The 25,947-nt window shown below is 48.1% G+C and overlaps 2 long non-coding RNA genes and 1 pseudogene across 2 annotated transcripts; 1 reads left to right on the top strand and 2 right to left on the bottom strand.

The window, feature by feature from the left end:
- The first annotated feature begins 6,754 nt into the window (after positions 1–6,754).
- The window catches only part of LOC118378439 (E3 ubiquitin-protein ligase RING2-like), a 31,570-nt pseudogene continuing 12,377 nt past the window's right edge, over positions 6,755–25,947 (top strand).
- LOC127919893 (uncharacterized) lies at positions 13,098–14,694 on the bottom strand. Its single transcript, XR_008104367.1, has 3 exons — positions 13,458–14,694; positions 13,281–13,398; positions 13,098–13,224 (listed from the first exon to the last, which is right to left on the bottom strand). It is a non-coding gene; the product is annotated as an uncharacterized LOC127919893 (long non-coding RNA).
- Positions 18,791–19,509, bottom strand: LOC127919894 (uncharacterized). Its single transcript, XR_008104368.1, has 3 exons — positions 19,370–19,509; positions 19,114–19,224; positions 18,791–18,889 (listed from the first exon to the last, which is right to left on the bottom strand). It is a non-coding gene; the product is annotated as an uncharacterized LOC127919894 (long non-coding RNA).

Genomic DNA, 25,947 nt, shown 5'->3' with positions numbered 1-25,947 from the left:
AAATGCAGAATACAACAGGTGTAGTAGACCTCACAGTGAAATGCTGAATACAACAGGTGTAGTAGACCTCACAGTGAAATGCTGAATACAACAGGTGGAGTAGACCTTACAGTGAAATGCTGAATACAACAGGTGTAGTAGACCTTACAGTGAAATGCTGAATACAACAGGTGTAGTAGACCTTACAGTGAAATGCTTACTTACAAGCCCTTAACCAACAATGCAGTAAGTGGGGTACCAGGGGGTACCGGTCCAGAGTCAATGTGGAGGTTATATACAGGGGGTACCGGTACAGAGTCAATGTGGAGGCTATATACAGGGGGTACCGGTACAGAGGCAATGTGGAGGCTATATACAGGGGGTACCGGTACAGAGTCAATGTGGAGGCTATATACAGGGGGTACCGGTACAGAGTCAATGTGGAGGCTATATACAGGGGGTACCGGTACAGAGTCAATGTGGAGGCTATATACAGGGTGTACCGGTACAGAGTCAATGTGGAGGCTATATACAGGGTGTACCGGTACAGAGTCAATGTGGAGGCTATATACAGGGTGTACCGGTACAGAGGCAATGTGGAGGCTATATACAGGGGGTACCGGTACAGAGTCAATGTGGAGGCTATATACAGGGTGTACCGGTACAGAGTCAATGTGGAGGCTATATACAGGGGGTACCGGTACAGAGTCAATGTGGAGGCTATATACAGGGTGTACCGGTACAGAGTCAATGTGGAGGCTATATACAGGGTGTACCGGTACAGAGGCAATGTGGAGGCTATATACAGGGTGTACCGGTACAGAGGCAATGTGGAGGCTATATACAGGGGGTACCGGTACAGAGTCAATGTGGAGGCTATATACAGGGGGTACCGGTACAGAGTCAATGTGGAGGCTATATACAGGGTGTACCGGTACAGAGTCAATGTGGAGGCTATATACAGGGTGTACCGGTACAGAGTCAATGTGGAGGCTATATACAGGGGGTACCGGTACAGAGTCAATGTGGAGGCTATATACAGGGGGTACCTGTACAGAGTCAATGTGGAGGCTATATACAGGGGGTACCAGTACAGAGTCAATGTGCGGGGGCACAAGTTAGTCGAGGTAATTGAGGTAATATGTACATGTAGGTAGAGGTAAAGTGATTATGCATAAATAATAAACAGAGAGTAGCAGCAGCATAAACTAACATAGTCTGGGTAGCCATTTGATGAGCTGTTCAGGAGTCTTATGGCTTGGGGGGTAGAAGCTGTTGAGAAGCCTTTTGGACCTAGACTTGGCGCTCCGGTACTGCTTGCCGTATGGTAGCAGAGAGAACAGTCTATGACCAAGGTGGCTGGAGTGTTTTTGAGCCTTCCTCTGACACTTCCTGGTATAGAGGTCCTGGATGGCAGGAAGCTTGGTCCCAGTGATGTACTGGGCCGTACCCACTACCCTCTGTAGTGCCTTACGGTCGGATACCGCCTGGTATAGAGGTCCTGGATGGCAGGAAGCTTGGTCCCAGTGATGTACTGGGCTGTACCCACTACCCTCTATAGTGCCTTACGGTCGGATACCGCCTGGTATAGAGGTCCTGGATGGCAGGAAGCTTGGTCCCAGTGATGTACTGGGCCGTACCCACTACCCTCTGTAGCGCCTTATGGTCGGATACCGCCTGGTATAGAGGTCCTGGATGGCAGGAAGCTTGGTCCCAGTGATGTACTGGGCTGTACCCACTACCCTCTGTAGTGCCTTGCGGTCGGATACCGCCTGGTATAGAGGTCCTGGATGGCAGGAAGCTTGGTCCCAGTGATGTACTGGGCTGTACCCACTACCCTCTAGAGTGCCTTACAGTCGGATACCGCCTGGTATAGAGGTCCTGGATGGCAGGAAGCTTGGTCCCAGTGATGTACTGGGCTGTACCCACTACCCTCTGTAGTGCCTTGCGGTCGGATACCGCCTGGTATAGAGGTCCTGGATGGCAGGAAGCTTGGTCCCAGTGATGTACTGGGCCGTACCCACTACCCTCTGTAGTGCCTTGCGGTCGGATACCGTCTGGTATAGAGGTCCTGGATGGCAGGAAGCTTGGTCCCAGTGATGTACTGGGCTGTACCCACTACCCTCTGTAGTGCCTTGCGGTCGGATACCGCCTGGTATAGAGGTCCTGGATGGCAGGAAGCTTGGTCCCAGTGATGTACTGAGCTGTACCCACTACCCTCTAGAGTGCCTTACAGTCGGATACCGCCTGGTATAGAGGTCCTGGATGGCAGGAAGCTTGGTCCCAGTGATGTACTGGGCCATACCCACTACCCTCTGTAGTGCCTTGCGGTCAGATACCGCCTGGTATAGAGGTCCTGGATGGCAGGAAGCTTGGTCCCAGTGATGTACTGGGCCATACCCACTACCCTCTGTAGTGCCTTGCGGTCGGATACCGTCTGGTATAGAGGTCCTGGATGGCAGGAAGCTTGGTCCCAGTGATGTACTGGGCCGTACCCACTACCCTCTATAGTGCCTTACGGTCGGATACCGCCTGGTATAGAGGTCCTGGATGGCAGGAAGCTTGGTCCCAGTGATGTACTGGGCCGTACCCACTACCCTCTGTAGTGCCTTACGGTCGGATACCGCCTGGTATAGAGGTCCTGGATGGCAGGAAGCTTGGTCCCAGTGATGTACTGGGCCGTACCCACTACCCTCTGTAGTGCCTTACGGTCGGATACCGCCTGGTATAGAGGTCCTGGATGGCAGGAAGCTTGGTCCCAGTGATGTACTGGGCCGTACCCACTACCCTCTGTAGCGCCTTATGGTCGGATACCGCCTGGTATAGAGGTCCTGGATGGCAGGAAGCTTGGTCCCAGTGATGTACTGGGCTGTACCCACTACCCTCTGTAGTGCCTTGCGGTCGGATACCGCCTGGTATAGAGGTCCTGGATGGCAGGAAGCTTGGTCCCAGTGATGTACTGGGCTGTACCCACTACCCTCTAGAGTGCCTTACAGTCGGATACCGCCTGGTATAGAGGTCCTGGATGGCAGGAAGCTTGGTCCCAGTGATGTACTGGGCCGTACCCACTACCCTCTGTAGTGCCTTGCGGTCGGATACCGTCTGGTATAGAGGTCCTGGATGGCAGGAAGCTTGGTCCCAGTGATGTACTGGGCCGTACCCACTACCCTCTGTAGTGCCTTGCGGTCGGATACCGTCTGGTATAGAGGTCCTGGATGGCAGGAAGCTTGGTCCCAGTGATGTACTGGGCTGTACCCACTACCCTCTGTAGTGCCTTGCGGTCGGATACCGCCTGGTATAGAGGTCCTGGATGGCAGGAAGCTTGGTCCCAGTGATGTACTGGGCTGTACCCACTACCCTCTAGAGTGCCTTACAGTCGGATACCGCCTGGTATAGAGGTCCTGGATGGCAGGAAGCTTGGTCCCAGTGATGTACTGGGCCATACCCACTACCCTCTGTAGTGCCTTGCGGTCAGATACCGCCTGGTATAGAGGTCCTGGATGGCAGGAAGCTTGGTCCCAGTGATGTACTGGGCCGTACCCACTACCCTCTATAGTGCCTTACGGTCGGATACCGCCTGGTATAGAGGTCCTGGATGGCAGGAAGCTTGGTCCCAGTGATGTACTGGGCCGTACCCACTACCCTCTGTAGTGCCTTACGGTCGGATACCGCCTGGTATAGAGGTCCTGGATGGCAGGAAGCTTGGTCCCAGTGATGTACTGGGCTGTACCCACTACCCTCTGTAGTGCCTTACGGTCGGATACCGCCTGGTATAGAGGTCCTGGATGGCAGGAAGCTTGGTCCCAGTGATGTACTGGGCCGTACCCACTACCCTCTGTAGCGCCTTATGGTCGGATACCGCCTGGTATAGAGGTCCTGGATGGCAGGAAGCTTGGTCCCAGTGATGTACTGGGCTGTACCCACTACCCTCTGTAGTGCCTTGCGGTCGGATACCGCCTGGTATAGAGGTCCTGGATGGCAGGAAGCTTGGTCCCAGTGATGTACTGGGCTGTACCCACTACCCTCTAGAGTGCCTTACAGTCGGATACCGCCTGGTATAGAGGTCCTGGATGGCAGGAAGCTTGGTCCCAGTGATGTACTGGGCCGTACCCACTACCCTCTGTAGTGCCTTGCGGTCGGATACCGTCTGGTATAGAGGTCCTGGATGGCAGGAAGCTTGGTCCCAGTGATGTACTGGGCCGTACCCACTACCCTCTGTAGTGCCTTGCGGTCAGATACCGTCTGGTATAGAGGTCCTGGATGGCAGGAAGCTTGGTCCCAGTGATGTACTGGGCCGTACCCACTACCCTCTGTAGTGCCTTGCGGTCAGATACCGCCTGGTATAGAGGTCCTGGATGGCAGGAAGCTTGGTCCCAGTGATGTACTGGGCTGTACCCACTACCCTCTGTAGTGCCTTGCGGTCAGATACCGCCTGGTATAGAGGTCCTGGATGGCAGGAAGCTTGGTCCCAGTGATGTACTGGGCTGTACCCACTACCCTCTAGAGTGCCTTACAGTCGGATACCGCCTGGTATAGAGGTCCTGGATGGCAGGAAGCTTGGTCCCAGTGATGTACTGGGCCATACCCACTACCCTCTGTAGTGCCTTGCGGTCAGATACCGCCTGGTATAGAGGTCCTGGATGGCAGGAAGCTTGGTCCCAGTGATGTACTGGGCCGTACCCACTACCCTCTATAGTGCCTTACGGTCGGATACCGCCTGGTATAGAGGTCCTGGATGGCAGGAAGCTTGGTCCCAGTGATGTACTGGGCCGTACCCACTACCCTCTGTAGTGCCTTACGGTCGGATACCGCCTGGTATAGAGGTCCTGGATGGCAGGAAGCTTGGTCCCAGTGATGTACTGGGCTGTACCCACTACCCTCTGTAGTGCCTTACGGTCGGATACCGCCTGGTATAGAGGTCCTGGATGGCAGGAAGCTTGGTCCCAGTGATGTACTGGGCCGTACCCACTACCCTCTGTAGCGCCTTATGGTCGGATACCGCCTGGTATAGAGGTCCTGGATGGCAGGAAGCTTGGTCCCAGTGATGTACTGGGCTGTACCCACTACCCTCTGTAGTGCCTTGCGGTCGGATACCGCCTGGTATAGAGGTCCTGGATGGCAGGAAGCTTGGTCCCAGTGATGTACTGGGCTGTACCCACTACCCTCTAGAGTGCCTTACAGTCGGATACCGCCTGGTATAGAGGTCCTGGATGGCAGGAAGCTTGGTCCCAGTGATGTACTGGGCCGTACCCACTACCCTCTGTAGTGCCTTGCGGTCGGATACCGTCTGGTATAGAGGTCCTGGATGGCAGGAAGCTTGGTCCCAGTGATGTACTGGGCCGTACCCACTACCCTCTGTAGTGCCTTGCGGTCGGATACCGTCTGGTATAGAGGTCCTGGATGGAAGGAAGCTTGGTCCCAGTGATGTACTGGGCTGTACCCACTACCCTCTGTAGTGCCTTGCGGTCGGATACCGCCTGGTATAGAGGTCCTGGATGGCAGGAAGCTTGGTCCCAGTGATGTACTGGGCTGTACCCACTACCCTCTAGAGTGCCTTACAGTCGGATACCGCCTGGTATAGAGGTCCTGGATGGCAGGAAGCTTGGTCCCAGTGATGTACTGGGCCATACCCACTACCCTCTGTAGTGCCTTGCGGTCAGATACCGCCTGGTATAGAGGTCCTGGATGGCAGGAAGCTTGGTCCCAGTGATGTACTGGGCCGTACCCACTACCCTCTGTAGTGCCTTGCGGTCGGATACCGTCTGGTATAGAGGTCCTGGATGGCAGGAAGCTTGGTCCCAGTGATGTACTGGGCTGTACCCACTACCCTCTATAGTGCCTTACGGTCAGATACCGCCTGGTATAGAGGTCCTGGATGGCAGGAAGCTTGGTCCCAGTGATGTACTGGGCTGTACCCACTACCCTCTGTAGCGCCTTATGGTCGGATACCGCCTGGTATAGAGGTCCTGGATGGCAGGAAGCTTGGTCCCAGTGATGTACTGGGCTGTACCCACTACCCTCTGTAGTGCCTTGCGGTCGGATACCGCCTGGTATAGAGGTCCTGGATGGCAGGAAGCTTGGTCCCAGTGATGTACTGGGCTGTACCCACTACCCTCTGTAGTGCCTTGCGGTCAGATACCGCCTGGTATAGAGGTCCTGGATGGCAGGAAGCTTGGTCCCAGTGATGTACTGGGCCGTACCCACTACCCTCTGTAGTGCCTTACGGTCGGATACCGCCTGGTATAGAGGTCCTGGATGGCAGGAAGCTTGGTCCCAGTGATGTACTGGGCTGTACCCACTACCCTCTGTAGTGCCTTGCGGTCAGATACCGCTCCATTGACTCAATTCCAGACATTTTTATGGCCCGCCTCCACTGATCGATGCTGTTGACCCCACTGCGTCTTTTCAACCTCACTTTTACCTCTATTTGACATCTAAATATACATTTTCTTTATCTTCGGCCAGGTTGCAGTTGTACATCAGAACTTGTTCTCAACTGGCCTACCTGGCTAAATAAAGGTGAATTAAACAAACAAAAAAGTTAAATACCGGGTCTCATGTTGTGAACATTCTGGACATTGTATTTTTTTCTCGAATAGGGGTTTAAAAAAATGTTTTTAGAAGCATATTTGTAATTGTTTCCATAAAGTCTTTCTTGCATTTGCTTTCAAGCACAATAAAAATGGACATTGATTAAAATGTAATGTACTTTTGAATTAGATATCCACATTTCTGTTTTTTTTTTTAAAACGCGGGCTTTTATTTTGAATGAATCCCTCATTACCATACAGGGTGACGTCAGTGTTTGTGCTGCTGGCAGAATTACTCGTCTGGTTCGTCTGTATCCACAACACGTAAGTACATAAACAAACACGCTTTGGTCATATATTTGATTGTTTTTCATCTAGACTCACACAGTAACGATAAGACAAGGGTTGACCGTCTAAAGGTACATTGAAGAACATATATCTCCGTCTATTTTAGTGCATCGTTGATTGGTCGTGAGGCTTCGTCACATCTCTAACGTTAGCAATCTAGCTCGCGAGCCTGTCCTTTTTTCTAGTGACATCGCACAATGATATGCACATAAAGCGGTTTTATATTGATGCACAGACACCATTATTTCTAAATACGATTACAATTGACCATGTAAAAGGCTAAATCAGATTTTATCAAAGGCGATTCAGTATTTGCACATCTGTAGCACGCAGGATCCGACACAAAGAAGCTCCGTTAAACTAACGTTACTTAATAATGTGCTGTTGTTTCAATGTCTGGGACGTGAACCTGGAAATATAAAATACAGTTCGCCAGTTTCCTCCCAACATAGTGTTCAGTATTCATTGGTGTGAATGTAACGTTATTCGGGGTAACTAGTTAATTCATGTGCTTTTGAGGCAGGACATTAACCCCACGGTAGTTACCTGTCAAACCACCAGATTGATTTTGACAACTATTACCATGTTGAGGTTATTTTTTTTTGTTGTCCAGATGTTCCCTGATGATGTAGCTACAGTATTCATTTATCTACCTCGAGTTTTATATTTCATATAAGGAAATCAGTCAAGTGAAATAAATAAATAATGCCCTAATCTATGGATTTCACATGACTGGGGAGGAACACAGCCATTGATGGGCCTGGGAGGGCTTATGCTCACCCACTGGGGCCCAGCCAATCAGAATTAGTTTTCCCCCTCAGGGGTGTTATTACAGACATAAATACTCCTCAGATTCATCAGCTGTCAGGGTGGCTCGTCTCAGACAATCCCTCAGGTGAAGAAGCAGGATGTGGAGGTCCTGGGCTGGCGTGGTTATACATGGACTGCGGTTGTGAGGCCGGTTGGACGGACTGACAAATTCTTTAAAATGACGTGGATGCGGCTTATGGTAGAGAAATAAACATGCAATTATCTGGTGACTGCTCTGGTGGACATTCCTGCAGTCAGCATGCCAATTGCCCATTCCCTCAACATTTGAGACATCTGTGGCAATGTGTTGTGACAACTGCACATTTTATTGTCTCCAGTACAAGGTGCACCTGTGTAATGATCACAATGACAGCATACCACCCTGCCTCTGAAGGTAAACAGGGTTGGTCCTGGTCAGTCCCAGGATGGGAGATGCTGCTGGAAGTGGTGTTGGCGGGTCAGTAGGAAGCACTCTTTGGTCAAAAAAAAATATCCAAATGCCCCAGGGCAGTGATTGGGAACATTGCCCTGTGTAGGGTTCTGTCTCTTGGATGTTATGTTAAACGGCTGACCTAACTCTGTGGTCACTAAAAGATCCCATGCCACTTATCGTAAGAGTAGGGATGTTAACCCTGGTGTCCTGGCTAAATTCCCAATCTGGCCCTCATACCATCATGACCACCTAATCTTCCCCAGCTTCCAATTGGCTCATTCACCCCCTTCATCTTCTCTGTAACTACCGCCCAGGCCACTGTGTTCTTGGGGACCTTCAATGCTGCAGACATTTGTTGGTACCCTTCCGCAGATCTGTGCCTCGACACAATCCTGTCTCTGAGCTCTACGGACAATTCCTTCGACCTCATGGCTTGGTTTTTGCTCTGACATCCACTATCAACTGTGGAACCTTATATACACAGGTGTGCCTTTCCAAATCATGTCCAATCAATTGAATTTACCACAGGTGGAGACCAATCAAGTTGTAGAAACATCTCAAGGATGATCAATGGAAACAGGATGCACCTGAGCTCAATTTCGAGTCTCATAGCAAAGGGTCTGAATACTTATGTAAATAAGGCATTTCTGTTTTTTTATTCTACAAAAAATGTAAAAACTATTTGTCGTTATGTGGTATTACGTGTAGAGATGGATTAAATCGACATTTCCCTCATACATTTCAGAATAAGGCTGTAACATATCAATCTGGTCCTTCTGTAGCTCAGTTGGTAGAGCATGGCGCTTGTAACGCCAGGGTAGTGGGTTCGATTCCCGGGACCACCCATACGTAGAATGTATGCACACATGACTGTAAGTCGCTTTGGATAAAAGCGTCTGCTAAATTTACATTTACATTTAAGTCATTTAGCAGACGCTCTTATCCAGAGCGACTTACAAATTGGTGCATACACCTTATGACAACCAGTGGAACAGCCACTTGCATCTAAATCTTGTTGGGGGGGTGAGAAGGGGGGGGGGGTGAGAAGGATTACTTACCCTTACTTACCCTATCCTAGGTATTCCTTGAAGAGGTGGGGTTTCAGGTGTCTCCGGAAGGTGGTGATTGACTCCGCTGTCCTGGCGCGTCGTGAGGGAGTTTGTTCCACCATTGGGGGCCAGAGCAGCGAACAGTTTTGACTGGGCTGAGCGGGAACTGTACTTCCTCAGTGGTAGGGAGGCGAGCAGGCCAGAGGTGGATGAACGCAGTGCCCTTGTTTGGGTGTAGGGCCTGATCAGAGCCTGGAGGTACTGAGGTGCCGTTCCCCTCACAGCTCCGTAGGCGAGCACCATGGTCTTGTAGCGGATGCGAGCTTCAACTGGAAGCCAGTGGAGAGAGCGGAGGAGCGGGGTGACGTGAGAGAACTTGGGAAGGTTGAACACCAGACGGGCTGCGGCGTTCTGGATGAGTTGTAGGGGTTTAATGGCACAGGCAGGGAGCCCAGCCAACAGCGAGTTGCAGTAATCAAGACGGGAGATGACAAGTGCCTGGATTAGGACCTGCGCCGCTTCCTGTGTGAGGCAGGGTCGTACTCTGCGGATGTTGTAGAGCATGAACCTACAGGAACGGACACCGCCTTGATGTTAGTTGAGAACGTCAGGGTGTTGTCCAGGATCACGCCAAGGTTCTTAGCGCTCTGGGAGGAGGACACAATGGAGTTGTCAACCGTGATGGCGAGATCATGGAACGGGCAGTCCTTCCCCGGGAGGAAGAGGAGCTCCGTCTTGCTGAGGTTCAGCTTGAGGTGGTGATCCGTCATCCACACTGATATGTCTGCCAGACATGCAGAGATGCGATTCGCCACCTGGTCATCAGAAGGGGGAAAGGAGAAGATTAATTGTGTGTCGTCTGCATAGCAATGATAGGAGAGACCATGTGAGGTTATGACAGAGCCAAGTGACTTGGTGTATAGCGAGAATAAGAGAGGGCCTAGAACAGAGCCCTGGGGGACACCAGTGGTGAGAGCGCGTGGTGAGGAGACAGATTCTCGCCACGCCACCTGGTAGGAGCGACCTGTCAGGTAGGACGCAATCCAAGCGTGGGCCGCGCGGAGATGCCCAACTCGGAGAGGGTGGAGAGGAGGATCTGATGGTTCACAGTATCGAAGGCAGCCGATAGGTCTAGAAGGATGAGAGCAGAGGAGAGAGAGTTAGCTTTAGCAGTGCGGAGCGCCTCCGTGATACAGAGAAGAGCAGTCTCAGTTGAATGACTAGTCTTGAAACCTGACTGATTTGGATCAAGAAGGTCATTCTGAGAGAGATAGCGGTAGAGCTGGCCAAGGACGGCACGCTCAAGAGTTTTGGAGAGAAAAGAGAGAAGGGATACTGGTCTGTAGTTGTTGACATCGGAGGGATCGAGTGTAGGTTTTTTCAGAAGGGGTGCAACTCTCGCTCTCTTGAAGACGGGAGGGACGTAGCCAGCGGTCAGGGATGAGTTGATGAGCGAGGTGAGGTAAGGGAGAAGGTCTCCGGAAATGGTCTGGAGAAGAGAGGAGGGGATAGGGTCAAGCGGGCAGGTTGTTGGGCGGCCGGCCGTCACAAGACGCGAGATTTCATCTGGAGAGAGAGGGAGAAAGAGGTCAGAGCATAGGGTAGGGCAGTGTGGGCAGAACCAGCAGTGTCGTTTGACTTAGCAAACGAGGATCGGATGTCATCGACCTTCTTTTCAAAATGGTTGACGAAGTCATCTGCAGAGAGGGAGGAGGGAGGGGGGAGGATTCAGGAGGGAGGAGAAGGTGGCAAAGAGCTTCCTAGGGTTAGAGGCAGATGCTTGGAATTTAGAGTGGTAGAAAGTGGCTTTAGCAGCAGAGACAGAGGAGGAAAATGTAGAGAGGAGGGAGTGAAAGGATGCCAGGTCCGCAGGGAGGCGAGTTTTCCTCCATTTCCGCTCGGCTGCCCGGAGCCCTGTTCTGTGAGCTCGCAATGAGTCGTCGAGCCACGGAGCGGGGAGGGGAGGACCGAGCCGGCCTGGAGGATAGGGGACATAGGGAGTCAAAGGATGCAGTAAGGGAGGAGAGGAGGGTTGAGGAGGCAGAATCAGGAGATAGGTTGGAGAAAGTTTGAGCAGAGGGAAGAGAAGATAGGATGGAAGAGGAGAGAGTAGGGGGAGAGAGAGCGAAGGTTGGGACGGCGCGATACCATCCGAGTAGGGGCAGTGGGAAGTGTTGGATGAGAGCGAGAGGGAAAAGGATACAAGGTAGTGGTCGGAGACTTGGAGGGGAGTTGCAATGAGGTTAGTGGAAGAACAGCATCTAGTAAAGATGAGGTCAAGCGTATTGCCTGCCTTGTGAGTAGGGGGAAGGTGAGAGGGTGAGGTCAAAAGAGGAGAGGAGTGGAAAGAAGGAGGCAGAGAGGAATGAGTCAAAGGTAGACGTGGGGAGGTTAAAGTCGCCCAGAACTGTGAGAGGTGAGCCGTCCTCAGGAAAGGAGCTTATCAAGGCATCAAGCTCATTGATGAACTCTCCGAGGGAACCTGGAGGGCGATAAATGATAAGGATGTTAAGCTTGAAAGGGCTGGTAACTGTGACAGCATGGAATTCAAAGGAGGCAATAGACAGATGGGTAAGGGGAGAAAGAGAGAAAGACCACTTGGGAGAGATGAGGATCCCGGTGCCACCACCCCGCTGACCAGAAGCTCTCGGGGTGTGCGAGAACACGTGGGCGGACGAGGAGAGAGCAGTAGGAGTAGCAGTGTTATCTGTGGTGATCCATGTTTCCGTCAGTGCCAAGAAGTCAAGGGACTGGAGGGAGGCATAGGCTGAGATGAACTCTGCCTTGTTGGCCGCAGATTGGCAGTTCCAGAGGCTACCAGAGACCTGGAACTCCACGTGGGTCGTACGCGCTGGGACCACCAGGTTAGGGTGGTCGCGGCCACGCGGTGTGGAGCGTTTGTATGGTCTGTGCAGAGAGGAGAGAACAGGGATAGACAGACACATAGTTGACAGGCTACAGAAAAGGCTACGCTAATGCAAGGAAATTGGAATGACAAGCGGACTACACGTCTCGAATGTTCAGAAAGTTAAGCTTACGTAGCAAGAATCTTATTGACTAAAATGATTCAAATGATACAGTACTGCTAAAGTAGGCTAGCTGGCAGTAGCTGCGTTGTTGACACTACACTAATCAAGTCGTTCCGTTGAGTGTAATAATTTCTACAGTGCTGCTGTTCGGGGCTAGCTGGCTAGCTAGCAGTGTTGTTTACGTTACGTTGAGTTAAAAGAACGACAATAGCTGGCTAGCTAACCTAGGAAATCGGTCTAGACTACACAATTATCTTTGAAACAAAGACGGCTATGTAGCTAGCTATGTAGCTAGCTACGATCAAACAAATCAAACCGTTGTACTGTAATGAAATGAAAATGTGATACTACCTGTGAATGCGACCGGGTTGTTGGGTTCTATTCAGTAGACGTTGGCTAGCTGTTAGCTGTTGGCTAGCTAGCAGAGTCTCCTACGTTAAGGACGACAAATAGCTGGCTAGCGAACCTCAGTGAATTAAGATAATCACTCCAAGGCTACACACACATATATTATTATTATTATTATATATTATTATTATATTACTTGCCAAAACTATAGTTTGTTAACAAGAAATTTGTGGAGTGGTTGAAAAACGAGTTTTAATGACTCCAACCTAAGTGTGTAAACTTCCGACTTTAACTGTACCACAAACCCCTGAGGTGCCTTATTGCTGTTGTATACTGGTTACTAACGTAACTAGAACAGTAAAGAACATGTTTTGTCATACCCGTGGTATACGGTCTGATATACCATGGCTTTCAGCCAATGGTACATCAAGTCTGTATTTTTCTGGTGCTGAACAACAGGAAACTGTGTGCCTGTGTGTTTGGTCCATTTTAATGATGCTAATGTTTTTATTCCAGGTTGGGAGTATGACACAGACAGTGCAGACGAATGGGGTGCAACCCCTCAGTAAGACATGGGAACTCAGTCTGTATGAGCTACAGAGGACTCCACAGGTAGGGGAGCACATTTTACTGTAACACCTCTCTGTCTCTGAGCTACAGAGGACTCCGCAGGTAGGGGAGCACATTTACTGTAACACCTCTGTCTCTGAGCTACAGAGGACTCCGCAGTTAGGGAGCACATTTACTGTAACACCTCTCTGTCTCTGAGCTACAGAGGACTCCGCAGGTAGGGGAGCACATTTACTGTAACACCTCTCTGTCTCTGAGCTACAGAGGACTCCGCAGGTAGGGGAGCACATTTACTGTAACACCTCTCTGTCTCTGAGCTACAGAGGACTCCGCAGTTAGGGGAGCACATTTACTGTAACACCTCTCTGTCTCTGAGCTACAGAGGACTCCGCAGGTAGGGGAGCACATTTACTGTAACACCTCTCTGTCTCTGAGCTACAGAGGACTCCGCAGGTAGGGTTGTTTTTCACTTTTAGATTTAAAGTGTTATTACGTAGCTTTCCGTGTTTCACAGATCAGGGTTCGTCTATATGTCCAGACATGGCTGCAGACACCGAACCCATCACTAGCTGCATTAGACTTAGCCCTAGTTCACCCGCCTGCTACCGTAGAGAGGAGGCGGAGCCGTCTGGTGCCGTAGAGAGGAGGCGGAGCCGTCTGGTGCCGTAGAGCGGAGGCGGAGCCGCCTGGTGCCGTAGAGCGGAGCCGCCTGGTGCCGTAGAGTGTGCCTCCTCAGACTTTTTTGGCGATAGTTTGGCAGCCCTTTTCTGAGCGTTGCGGCTGAAACCCACCTCTCCCACGCAGCGCACCGTCAGGAGAAATGGTAACGCAGATAAAGGTACCACATCCACAGTGGAAGCACAGTAATGTCCTTGGATTGGCAGGTGGAGGACTTCTGTGAGGAGGGGAGCAGCTCTGTTTAAGTTATAAGGTCTGAGGGGTGTGGGATATGGCCAATTTACCACGGCTAAGGGCTGTCCTAAAGCACGACACAACGCGGAGTGCCTGGATACAGCCCTTAGCCGTGGTATATTGGCTATATACAACAAACCCTTGAGGTGCCTTATTGCTGTTATAAACTGGTTACTAATGTAGTGTTTTGTCATACCCGTGGTATACTGTCTCAAATACCATTGCTTTCAGCCAATCAGCATTCAGGGCTCGAACCACCCAGTTTATAATATACGGTATTGATCACGGCATAGGCTAGCCAATCAGTTCAGATATTACAGGAAGGCTCCTCATGGATTCCTTTGTAAAACGGAGTTCTGAAGACATTACGTTAACCGAGACTCCTCAAATGCGTCACTGTTTCCAACATGAACTTCTGTGTGAATCGGCTTTTTAGTGGAATAAAACCCAGTGGTTTCTTTAGGTGGATGACGAGGCGCTGTATGAATCTAAAAATGTAAAAAGAAGAAATTGTAACCCTTGGTGAATCTCCCTAGTTTCCTTTTGTGGTGGTGTGTGTCTTCCGACATCATACCGTGCCTTCGGAAAGTATTCAGACCCCTTGACTTTTTCCACATTTTGTTACGTTACAGCCTTATTCTGAAATGTATGAGGGAAATGTTGATTTAATCCATCTCTACACGTAATACCACATAACGACAAATAGTTTTACATTTTTTGTAGAATAAAAAACAGAAATGCCTTATTTACATAAGTATTCAGACCCTTTGCTATGAGACTCGAAATTGAGCTCAGGTGCATCCTGTTTCCATTGATCATCCTTGAGATGTTTCTACAACTTGATTGGGCTCCACCTGTGGTAAATTCAATTGATTGGACATGATTTGGAAAGGCACACCTGTCTATATAAGGTTCCACAGTTGATAGTGGGTGTCAGAGCAAAAACCAAGCCATGAGGTCGAAGGAATTGTCCGTAGAGCTCAGAGACAGGATTGTGTCGAGGCACAGATCTGCGGAAGGGTACCAACAAATGTCTGCAGCATTGAAGGTCCCCAAGAACACAGTGGCCTCCATCATTCATAAATGGAAGAAGTTTGGAACCACCAAGACTCTTCCTAGATCTGCTGGCCTGCCCAAACTGAGCAATCAGGGGAGAAGGACCTTGGTCAGGAGGTGACCAAGTACCCAATGGTCACTCTGACAGAGCTCCAGAGTTCCTCTGTGGAGATGGCAGAACCTTCCAGAAGAACAACCATCTCTGCAGCACTCCACCAATCAGGCCTTTATGGTAGAGTGGTCAGATGGAAGCCACACCTCAGTAAAATGCACATGACAACCCACATGGAGTTTGCCAAAAGACTCAAATCAAATTTGATTTGTCACATACACATGGTTAGCAGATGTTAGTGTCGCGAAATGCTTGTGCTTCTAGTTCCGACAATGCAGTAATAACCAACAAGTAATCTAGCTAACAATTCCAAAACTACTACCTTATAGACACAAGTGTAAGGGGATAAAGAATATGTACATAAAGATATATGAATGAGTGATGGTACAGAGCAGCATAGGCAAGATACAGTAGATGGTATCGAGTACAGTATATACATATGAGATGAGTATGTAGACAAAGTAAACAAAGTGGCATAGTTAAAGTGGCACATGTATTACATAAGGATGCAGTAGATGATATAGAGTACAGTATATACGTATGCATATGAGATGAATAATGTAGGGTATGTAACATTATATAAGGTAGCATTGTTTAAAGTGGCTAGTGATATATTTTACATCATTTCCCATCAATTCCCATTATTAAAGTGGCTGGAGTTGAGTCAGTGTCAGTATGTTGGCAGCAGCCACTCAATTTTAGTGGTGGCTGTTTAACAGTCTGATGGCCTTGAGATAGACGCTGTTTTTCAGTCTCTCGGTCCCAGCTTTGATGCACCTGTACTGACCTCGCCTTCTGGATGATAGCGGGGTGAACAGGCAGTGGTTCGGGTGGTTGATGTCCTCGATGATCTTTATGGCCTTCCTGTAACATCGGGCGGTGTAGGTGTCCTGGAGGGCAGGTAGTTTGCCCCGGTGATGCGTTGTGCAGACCTCACTACCCTCTGGAGAGCCTTACGGTTGAAGGCGGAGCAGTTGCCGTACCAGGCGGTGATACAGCCCGACAGGATGCCCTCGATTGTGCATCTGTAGAAGTTTGTGAGTGCTTTTGGTGACAAGCCAAATTTCTTCAGCCTCCTGAGGTTGAAGAGGCGCTGCTGCGCCTTCTTCACGATGCTGTCTGTGTGGGTGGACCAATTCAGTTTGTCTGTGATGTGTACGCCGAGGAACTTAAAACTTACTACCCTCTCCACTACTTTTCCATCGATGTGGATAGGGGGTGTTCCCTCTGCTGTTTCCTGAAGTCCACAATCATCTCCTTAGTTTTGTTGACGTTAAGTGTGAGGTTATTTTCCTGACACCACACTCCGAGGGCCCTCACCTCCTCCCTGTAGGCCGTCTCTCGTTGTTGGTAATCAAGCCTACCACTGTTGTGTCGTCCGCAAACTTGATGATTGAGTTGATGATTGAGTTGGAGGCGTGCGTGGCCACGCAGTCGTGGGTGAACAGGGAGTACAGGAGAGGGCTCAGAACGCACCCTTGTGGGGCCCCAGTGTTGAGGATCAGCGGGGTGGAGATGTTGTTGCCTACCCTCACCACCTGGGGGCGGCCCGTCAGGAAGTCCAGTACCCAGTTGCACAGGGCGGGGTCGAGACCAGGGTCTCGAGCTTGATGACGAGCTTGGAGGGCACTATGGTGTTAAATGCCGAGCTGTAGTCGATGAACAGCATTCTCACATAGGTATTCCTCTTGTCCAGATGGGTTAGGGCAGTGTGCGGTGTGGTTGAGATTGCATCGTCTGTGGACCTATTTGGGCGGTAAGCAAATTGGAGTGGGTCTAGGGTGTCACGTAGGGTGGAGGTGATATGGTCCTTGACTAGTCTCTCAAAGCACTTCATGATGACGGAAGTGAGTGCTACGGGGCGGTAGTCGTTTAGCTCAGTTACCCCTCTTGAAGCATGTGGGAACAACAGACTGCGATAAGGATTGATTGAATATGTCCGTAAACACACCAACCAGCTGGTCTGCACATGCTCTGAGGGCGCGGCTGGGGATGCCGTCTGGGCCTGCAGCTTTGCGAGGGTTAACACGTTTAAATGTCTTACTCACCTCGGCTGCAGTGAAGGAGAGACCGCATGTTTCCGTTGCAGGCCATGTCAGTGGCACTGTATTGTCCTCAAAGCGGGCAAAAAAGTTATTTAGTCTGCCTGGGAGCAAGACATCCTGGTCCGTGACTGTGCTGGTTTTCTTTTTGTAATCCGTGATTGACTGTAGACCCTGCCACATACCTCTTGTGTCTGACCATGATCTGGAGGAAACCTGGCACCATCCCTACGGTGAAGCATGGTGGTGGCAGCATCATGCTGTGGGGATGTTTTTCAGCGGCAGGGACTGGGAGACTAGTCAGGATCGAGGTAAAGATGAACGGAGCAAAGTGCAGAGAGATCCTTGATGAAAACCTGCTCTGGAGCGCTCAGGATCTCAGATTGGGGTGAAGGTTCACCTTCCAACAGGACAACGACCCAAAGCTCACAGCCAAGATAACGCAGGAGTGGCTTCGGGACAAGTCTCTGAATGTCTTTGAGTGGCCCAGCCAGAGCCTGGACTTGGAGAGAGCTGAAAATACCTGTGCAGAAACACTCCACATCCAACCTGACAGAGCTGGAGAGGATCTGCAGAGAAGAATGGGAGAAACTCCCCAAATACAGGTGTGCCAAGCTGGTAGCGTCATACCCAAGAAGACTCAAGGCTGTAATCGCTGCCAAAGGTGCTTCAACAAAGTACTGAGTAAAGGATCTGAATACTTATGTGATATTTCATTTTGTTTCTTTTTTTTTCCTATACATTAGCTTTGTTTTTGCTTTGTCAATATGAGGTATTGTGTGTAGATTGAGGGGGAACAATGAAATCCATTTTAGAATAAGACTGTGAAGTAACAAAAAGTCAAGGGGTCTGAATACCCCTCCCCTGTGCAGGAGGCTATATAGGGTATACAATATATAGGACCAGGGTTAGGTATATGTTTTCCTCTGTGTGTCCACCCAGGAGGCCATCACTGATGGGCTGGAGATAGCCGTGTCTCCCAGGAGCCTCCACAGTGAGCTGATGTGTCCCATCTGTCTGGACATGCTGAAGAACACCATGACAACCAAGGAATGTCTGCACCGCTTCTGTGCCGACTGCATCATCACCGCCCTCGATCAGGGTATGTACCCCTCCCCTGACCTACCCTAAAGTAACCTACCCTAAAGTAACCACACCTACCCTGACCTACCCTAAAGTAACCTACCCTAAAGTAACCTACCCTAAAGTAACCATACCTACCCTAAAGTAACCTACCCTAAAGTAACCACACCTACCCTAAAGTAACCTACCCTAAAGTAACCTACCCTAAAGTAACCTACCCTAAAGTAACCATACCTACCCTAAAGTAACCATACCTATCCATCATCACCACCCTCCGATCAGGGTATGTACCCCTCCCCTGACCTACCCTAAAGTAACCTACCCTAAAGTAACCACACCTACCCTAAAGTAACCATACCTACCCTTCATCACCCCCCTCCGATCAGGGTATGTACCCCTACCCTGACCTACCCTAAAGTAACCTACCCTAAAGTAACCATACCTACCCATCATCACCGCCCTCCGATCAGGGTATGTACCTCCCCTGACCTACCCTAAAGTAACCTACCCTAAAGTAACCACACCTACCCTAAAGTAACCATACCTACCCTAAAGTAACCACACCTACCCTAAAGTAACCATACCTACCTAAAGTAACCATACCTACCCTAAAGTAACCTACCCTAAAGTAACCATACCTACCCTAAAGTAACCATACCTACCCTAAAGTAATCATACCTACCCTAAAGTAACCACACCTACCCTAAAGTAATCATACCTACCCTAAAGTAACCTACCCTAAAGTAACCACACCTACCCTGACCTACCCTAAAGTAACCTACCCTAAAGTAACCTACCCTAAAGTAACCTACCCTAAAGTAACCATACCTACCCTAAAGTAACCTACCCTAAAGTAACCATACCTACCCTAAAGTAACCATACCTACCCTAAAGTAATCATACCTACCCTAAAGTAACCACACCTACCCTAAAGTAATCATACCTACCCTAAAGTAACCACACCTACCCTGACCTACCTTAAAGTAACCTACCCTAAAGTAACCATACCTACCCTAAAGTAACCATACCTACCCTAAAGTAATCATACCTACCCTAAAGTAACCATACCTACCCTAAAGTAACCATACCTACCCTAAAGTAACCTACCCTAAAGTAACCATACCTACCCATCATCACCGCCCTCCGATCAGGGTATGTACCCCTACCCTCACCTACCCTAAAGTAACCTACCCTAAAGTAACCATACCTACCCTAAAGTAACCACACCTACCCTGACCTACCCTAAAGTAACCTACCCTAAAGTAACCATACCTACCCTAAAGTAACCATACCTACCCTAAAGTAACCACACCTACCCTAAAGTAACCTACCCTAAAGTAACCTACCCTAAAGTAACCTACCCTAAAGTAACCACACCTACCCTAAAGTAACCTACCCTAAAGTAACCTACCCTAAAGTAACCATACCTACCCATCATCACCGCCCTCCAATCAGGGTATCTACCCCTACCCTCACCTACCCTAAAGTAACCACACCTACCCTTCATCACCACCCTCCGATCAGGGTATGTACCGCTAGCCTGACCTAAAGTAACCCAGCCTGACCTAAAGTAACCTAACTACCTCTAACTAGTCTTGTGCTGGCTGCATCATCATTGCATTCAGATCAGGGTAAAGGTTATGATAAAGATTTGTTATGTAGCTAAACCATGTTCACGTGATGCTCCTCAGTTTGAGCAGAAAGCAACACGACATGCCACACTGTTGACACTAATCTATTCGTTTGGTCTCAGACACGGATCACTCTGTGGTTCTTTTTGTTGTATTTATCAAAGTCCTGATTGACGGCAGATATCTTTTGTTACACAGGACATCACCACCACCACCACCACAGGGTTGATGTCCTGTATAACAAGGGGGTCAGGCTCTCAATGAGTTCTTTATTGACCTACCTGGTAAAGAACAACTGAAAAGGAATCGATCGGTCTATCTCTGTCTGTTCCCCCTAGCAACAAGGAATGCCCTACGTGCAGGAAGAAGCTGGTGTCTAAGCGGTCCCTGCGGCCGGACCCTAACTTTGATGCCCTCATCAGTAAGATCTACCCCAGCAGAGATGAGTACGAGGCCCACCAGGAGAGGGTTCTGGCCCGCATCTCCAAACACAACAACCAGCAGGCCCTGTCTCACAGCATCGAGGAGGGCCTCAAGATACAGGCTATGAACAGGTACTATACCCTGACCTTTAACCTCTGTCCCACAGCATCGAGGAGATCCTCAAGATACAGGCCATGAACAGGTACTGTACCCTGACCTTTAACCCCTGTCCCACAGCATCGAGGAGGGCCTCAAGATACAGGCCATGACTGTCCTGCTCCTCACTATTTCCCATTTCGGTGCCTCCTCACCAACAGAAACTATGAGTGTCTCCTCACCAACAGAAACTATGAGTGTCTCCTCACCAACAGAAACTGAGTGTCTCCTCACCAACAGAAACTATGAGTGTCTCCTCACCAACAGAAACTATGAGTGTCTCCTCACCAACAGAAACTATGAGTGTCTCCTCACCAACAGAAACTATGAGTGTCTCCTCACCAACAGAAACTATGAGTGTCTCCTCACCAACAGAAACTATGAGTGTCTCCTCACCAACAGAAACTATGAGTGTCTCCTCACCAACAGAAACTATGAGTGTCTCCTCACCAACAGAAACTATGAGTGTCTCCTCACCAACAGAAACTATGAGTGTCTCCTCACCAACAGAAACTATGATGCAGAATATGTTTCTGGAACTATGTTCTTGAATGTTACTTTATCAAAATCCTCTCTGCTCTTCCCTCCTCCCACCACTGGGTGGTCCCCACCTCCCTCCAGGCTGCAGCGAGGGAAGAAGCACCAGCTGGAGAACGGGAGTGGGCTGGAGGACAACGGTGACTCCTCCCACTGCAGCAACGCCTCCGTCCACTCTAACCAGGTACAAGGATACCTTCATTCCCGTGTAGGGTTGCAAAATTCCTGTAACTTCCCCCAAATTCCCAGGTTTATCGGAAATCCCGGTTGGAAAATTCCCAGGATCAAGAGGGAGGGAGCTGGAAACCTCTCACTGGGACTCTTGATTAAAGGAGCCGGGGGGTTCAACCCTAATCACATCTATCAAATACCTAAACGGCAATCAGTAAAGTTGAGCTGTGTTAGTACGCCTCTGACATAATGTGTAAGGGTGGGATATGTTATGTATGTGGCTATATGAGACGTGTGTGACATGGGATGGGTTAGCGTGCAATGTAATGTACTCTGTTATTATGACGCGGTAAAAATGTATGCAGACAAATATACATTTTGTTGAGTAAAGATCAATCCCACCAGGAACGTGACACCAGGAACGTGACACCAGGAACATTCTCCTCTCTTCCTGCTGTTACATGTTATCCCCTGGGTTGTACTCAGCGAGTCTTTTTCCCCCAATAAATGTAAAGCAGGAGGCGGGGCCGAGCATCAAGCGTACCAAGACGTCAGATGACTCTGGTCTGGACATGGACAACGCTACAGAGAACGGAGGGGAGGGGACGTGGCCATGGACGGAGCCAGCGAGATAGAACTGGTGTTCTGTCCTCATCCTACGCTCATGGACAAGGAGGACAACGTGCAGACCAGGTGGCTTTGTGGGAGGGGTTAATGTGTGGGAGGGAGGGGTTAATGTGTGGGAGGGAGGGAGGGGTTAATGTGTGGGAGGGAGGGGAGGGGTTAATGTGTGGGAGGGAGGGAGGGGTTAATGTGTGGGAGGGAGGAGGGGTTAACGTGTGGGAGGGAGGGAGGGGGTTAACGTGAGGGGATAGTGTGTGTGTATGTGTGTGTGCGTGCGTGCGTGCGTGCGAGGGAGGGAGGATACCGTGAGTGAGTGAGTGAGTGAGTGAGTGAGTGAGTGAGTGAGTGAGTGAGGGATACCGCGTGCGTGCGTGCGAGGGGAGGGAGGGAGGGAGGGAGGGGATACCGCGTGCGAGGGAGGGAGGGGAGGGGATACCGCGTGCGTCGAGGGAGGGAGGGAGGGAGGGGATACCGCGTGCGAGGGAGGGAGGGGATACCGCGTGCGAGGGAGGGAGGGGATACCGCGTGCGTGGGAGGGGATACCGCGTGCGAGGGAGGGAGGGAGGGAGGGAGGGAGGGAGGGAGGGAGGGAGGGAGGGAGGGAGGGGATACCGCGTGCGTGGGAGGGAGGGAGGGAGGGGATACCGCGAGGAGGGAGGGGTTACCGCGTGTGAGGGAGGGGAGGGGTTAACGCTTGGGAGGGGGGAGGGGTTAATGTGTGGGAGGGGATACTTGTGTGTTGTTGTCTAAGTGTCTGGTCCAAGGCCCCTGGCTGAAGGCATTAAGTAACACTTGTGTGTGGTAGTGTTGAGTTTGTTCCCAGGTACATCAAGACGTCGGGTAACGCCACAGTGGACCACCTGTCTAAGTACCTGGCTGTGCGTCTGGCTCTGGAGGAACTGAGGAAGAACGGAGAGGCCAGTCCTGTCAATGTAGACGCTGCCTCAGAGAAACAATACACCATTTACATCCCTACAGCCAACGGCCAGTTCACGGTAATAATACAATATATTACTACAAATACTACTACAATACACCATTTATATCCCTACAGACAACGGCCAGTTCACGGTAATGATACAATATATTACTACAAATACTACTACAATACACCATTTATATCCCTACAGACAACGGCCAGTTCACGGTAATAATACAATATATTACCACAAATACTACTACAATACACCATTTATATCCCTACAGACAACGGCCAGTTCACGGTAATAATACAATATATTACCACAAATACTACTACAATACACCATTTACATCCCTACAGCCAACGGCCAGTTCACGGTAATGATACAATATATTACCACAAATACTACTACAATACACCATTTATATCCCTACAGACAACGGCCAGTTCACGGTAATAATACAATATATTACCACAAATACTACTACAATACACCATTTACATCCCTACAGCCAACGGCCAGTTCACGGTAATGATACAATATATTACCACAAATACTACTACAATACACCATTTATATCCCTACAGACAACGGCCAGTTCACGGTAATAATACAATATATTACCACAAATACTACTACAATACACCATTTATATCCCTACAGCCAACGGCCAGTTCACGGTAATAATACAATATATTACTACAAATACTACTACAATACACCATTTATATCCCTACAGCCAACGGCCAGTTCACGGTAATAATACAATATATTACTACAAATACTACTACAATACACCATTTATATCCCTACAGACAACGGCCAGTTCACGGTAATAATACAATATATTACTACAAATACTACTACAATACACCATTTATATCCCTACAGCCAACGGCCAGTTCACGGTAATAATACAATATATTACCACAAATACTACTACAATACACCATTTATATCCCTACAGACAACGGCCAGTTCACGGTAATGATACAATATATTACCACAAATACTACTACAATACACCATTTATATCCCTACAGACAACGGCCAGTTCACGGTAATGATACAATATATTACTACAAATACTACTACAATACACCATTTATATCCCTACAGACAACGGCCAGTTCACGGTAATAATACAATATATTACCACAAATACTACTACAATACACCATTTATATCCCTACAGACAACGGCCAGTTCACGGTAATAATACAATATATTACCACAAATACTACTACAATACACCATTTACATCCCTACAGACAACGGCCAGTTCACGGTAATAATACAATATATTACCACAAATACTACTACAATACACCATTTATATCCCTACAGCCATGGTAATAATACAATGTACACTGCTCAAAAAAATAAAGGGAACACTAAAATAACACATCCTAGATCTGAATGAATGAAATATTCTTATGAAATACTTTTTACTTTACATAGTTTATTATTATTATTATTATTATTATTATTATTATTATTATTATTATAGTTGAATGTGCTGACAACAAAATCACACAAAAATGATCAATGGAAATCAAATTTATCAACCCATGGAGGTCTGGATTTGGAGTCACACTATTACTACTATTACTACTGCTATTATTACTATCACTACCACTACTATTACTACCACTACCACTACTATCACTACCACTACTATTACTATCACTACTATCACTACCACTACTATTACTACTGCTATTATTACTATCACTACCACTACTATTACTACTATTACTACTATCACTACCACTACTATTACTATCACTACTATCACTACCACTACTATTACTACCACTACCACTACTATCACTACCACTATTATTACTATCACTACCACTACTATTACTACTATTACTACTATCACTACCACTACTATCATTAACACTACTATTACTACTATTACTACCACTACTATTACTACTATCACTACCACTACTATTACTACTATCACTACCACTACTATTACTACTATCACTACCACTACTATTACTACTATCACTACCACTACTATTACTACTATCACTACCACTACTATTACTACTATCACTACCACTACTATTACTACTATTACTACTACTACTACTACTATCACTACCACTACTATTACTACTATCACTACCACTACTATTACTACTATCACTACCACTACTATTACTACTATCACTACCACTACTATTACTACTATCACTACCACTACTATTACTACTATTACTACTATTACTACTATCACTACCACTACTATTACTACTATTACTACCACTACTATCACTACCACTACTATTACTACTATTACTACTATCACTACCACTACTATTACTACCACTACCACTACTATTACTACTGCTATTATTACTATCACTACCACTACTATTACTACTATCACTATCACTACTATTACTACCACTACTATTACTACTGCTATCATTACTATCACTACCACTACTATTACTATCACTACTATCACTACCACTACTATTACTACTGCTATTATTACTATCACTACTATCACTACCACTACTATTACTACTGCTATTATTACTATCACTACCACTACTATTACTATCACTACCACTATTATTACTACCACTACTATTACTACTGCTATTACTACTATCACTACCACTACTATTACTACTATCACTACTATTACTACTATCACTACCACTACTATTACTACTATCACTACCACTACTATTACTACCGCTATTATTACTATCACTACTATCACTACGATTACTACTGCTATTATTACTATCACTACCACTACTATTACTACTGTCACTACTATCACTACCACTACTATTACTATCACTACCACTACTATTACTACTATTACTACCACTACTATCACTACCACTACTATTACTACTATTACTACTGCTATTATTACTATCACTACCACTACTATTACTACTGCTATTATTACTATCACTACCACTACTATTACTACTGCTATTATTACTATCACTACCACTACTATTACTACTGCTATTATTACTATCACTACCACTACTATTACTATCACTACCACTACTATTACTATCACTACCACTACTATTACTACTGTCACTACTATCACTACCACTACTATTACTATCACTACCACTACTATTACTACTATTACTACCACTACTATCACTACCACTACTATTACTAC

Source organism: Oncorhynchus keta, unplaced genomic scaffold (genome assembly GCF_023373465.1).
Source record: "Oncorhynchus keta strain PuntledgeMale-10-30-2019 unplaced genomic scaffold, Oket_V2 Un_contig_17813_pilon_pilon, whole genome shotgun sequence".
In the NCBI taxonomy this organism is placed as follows: domain Eukaryota; kingdom Metazoa; phylum Chordata; class Actinopteri; order Salmoniformes; family Salmonidae; genus Oncorhynchus; species Oncorhynchus keta.
Note: the sequence above shows the minus strand (reverse complement) of the source record. Positions and strands in the feature narration are given on the sequence as shown.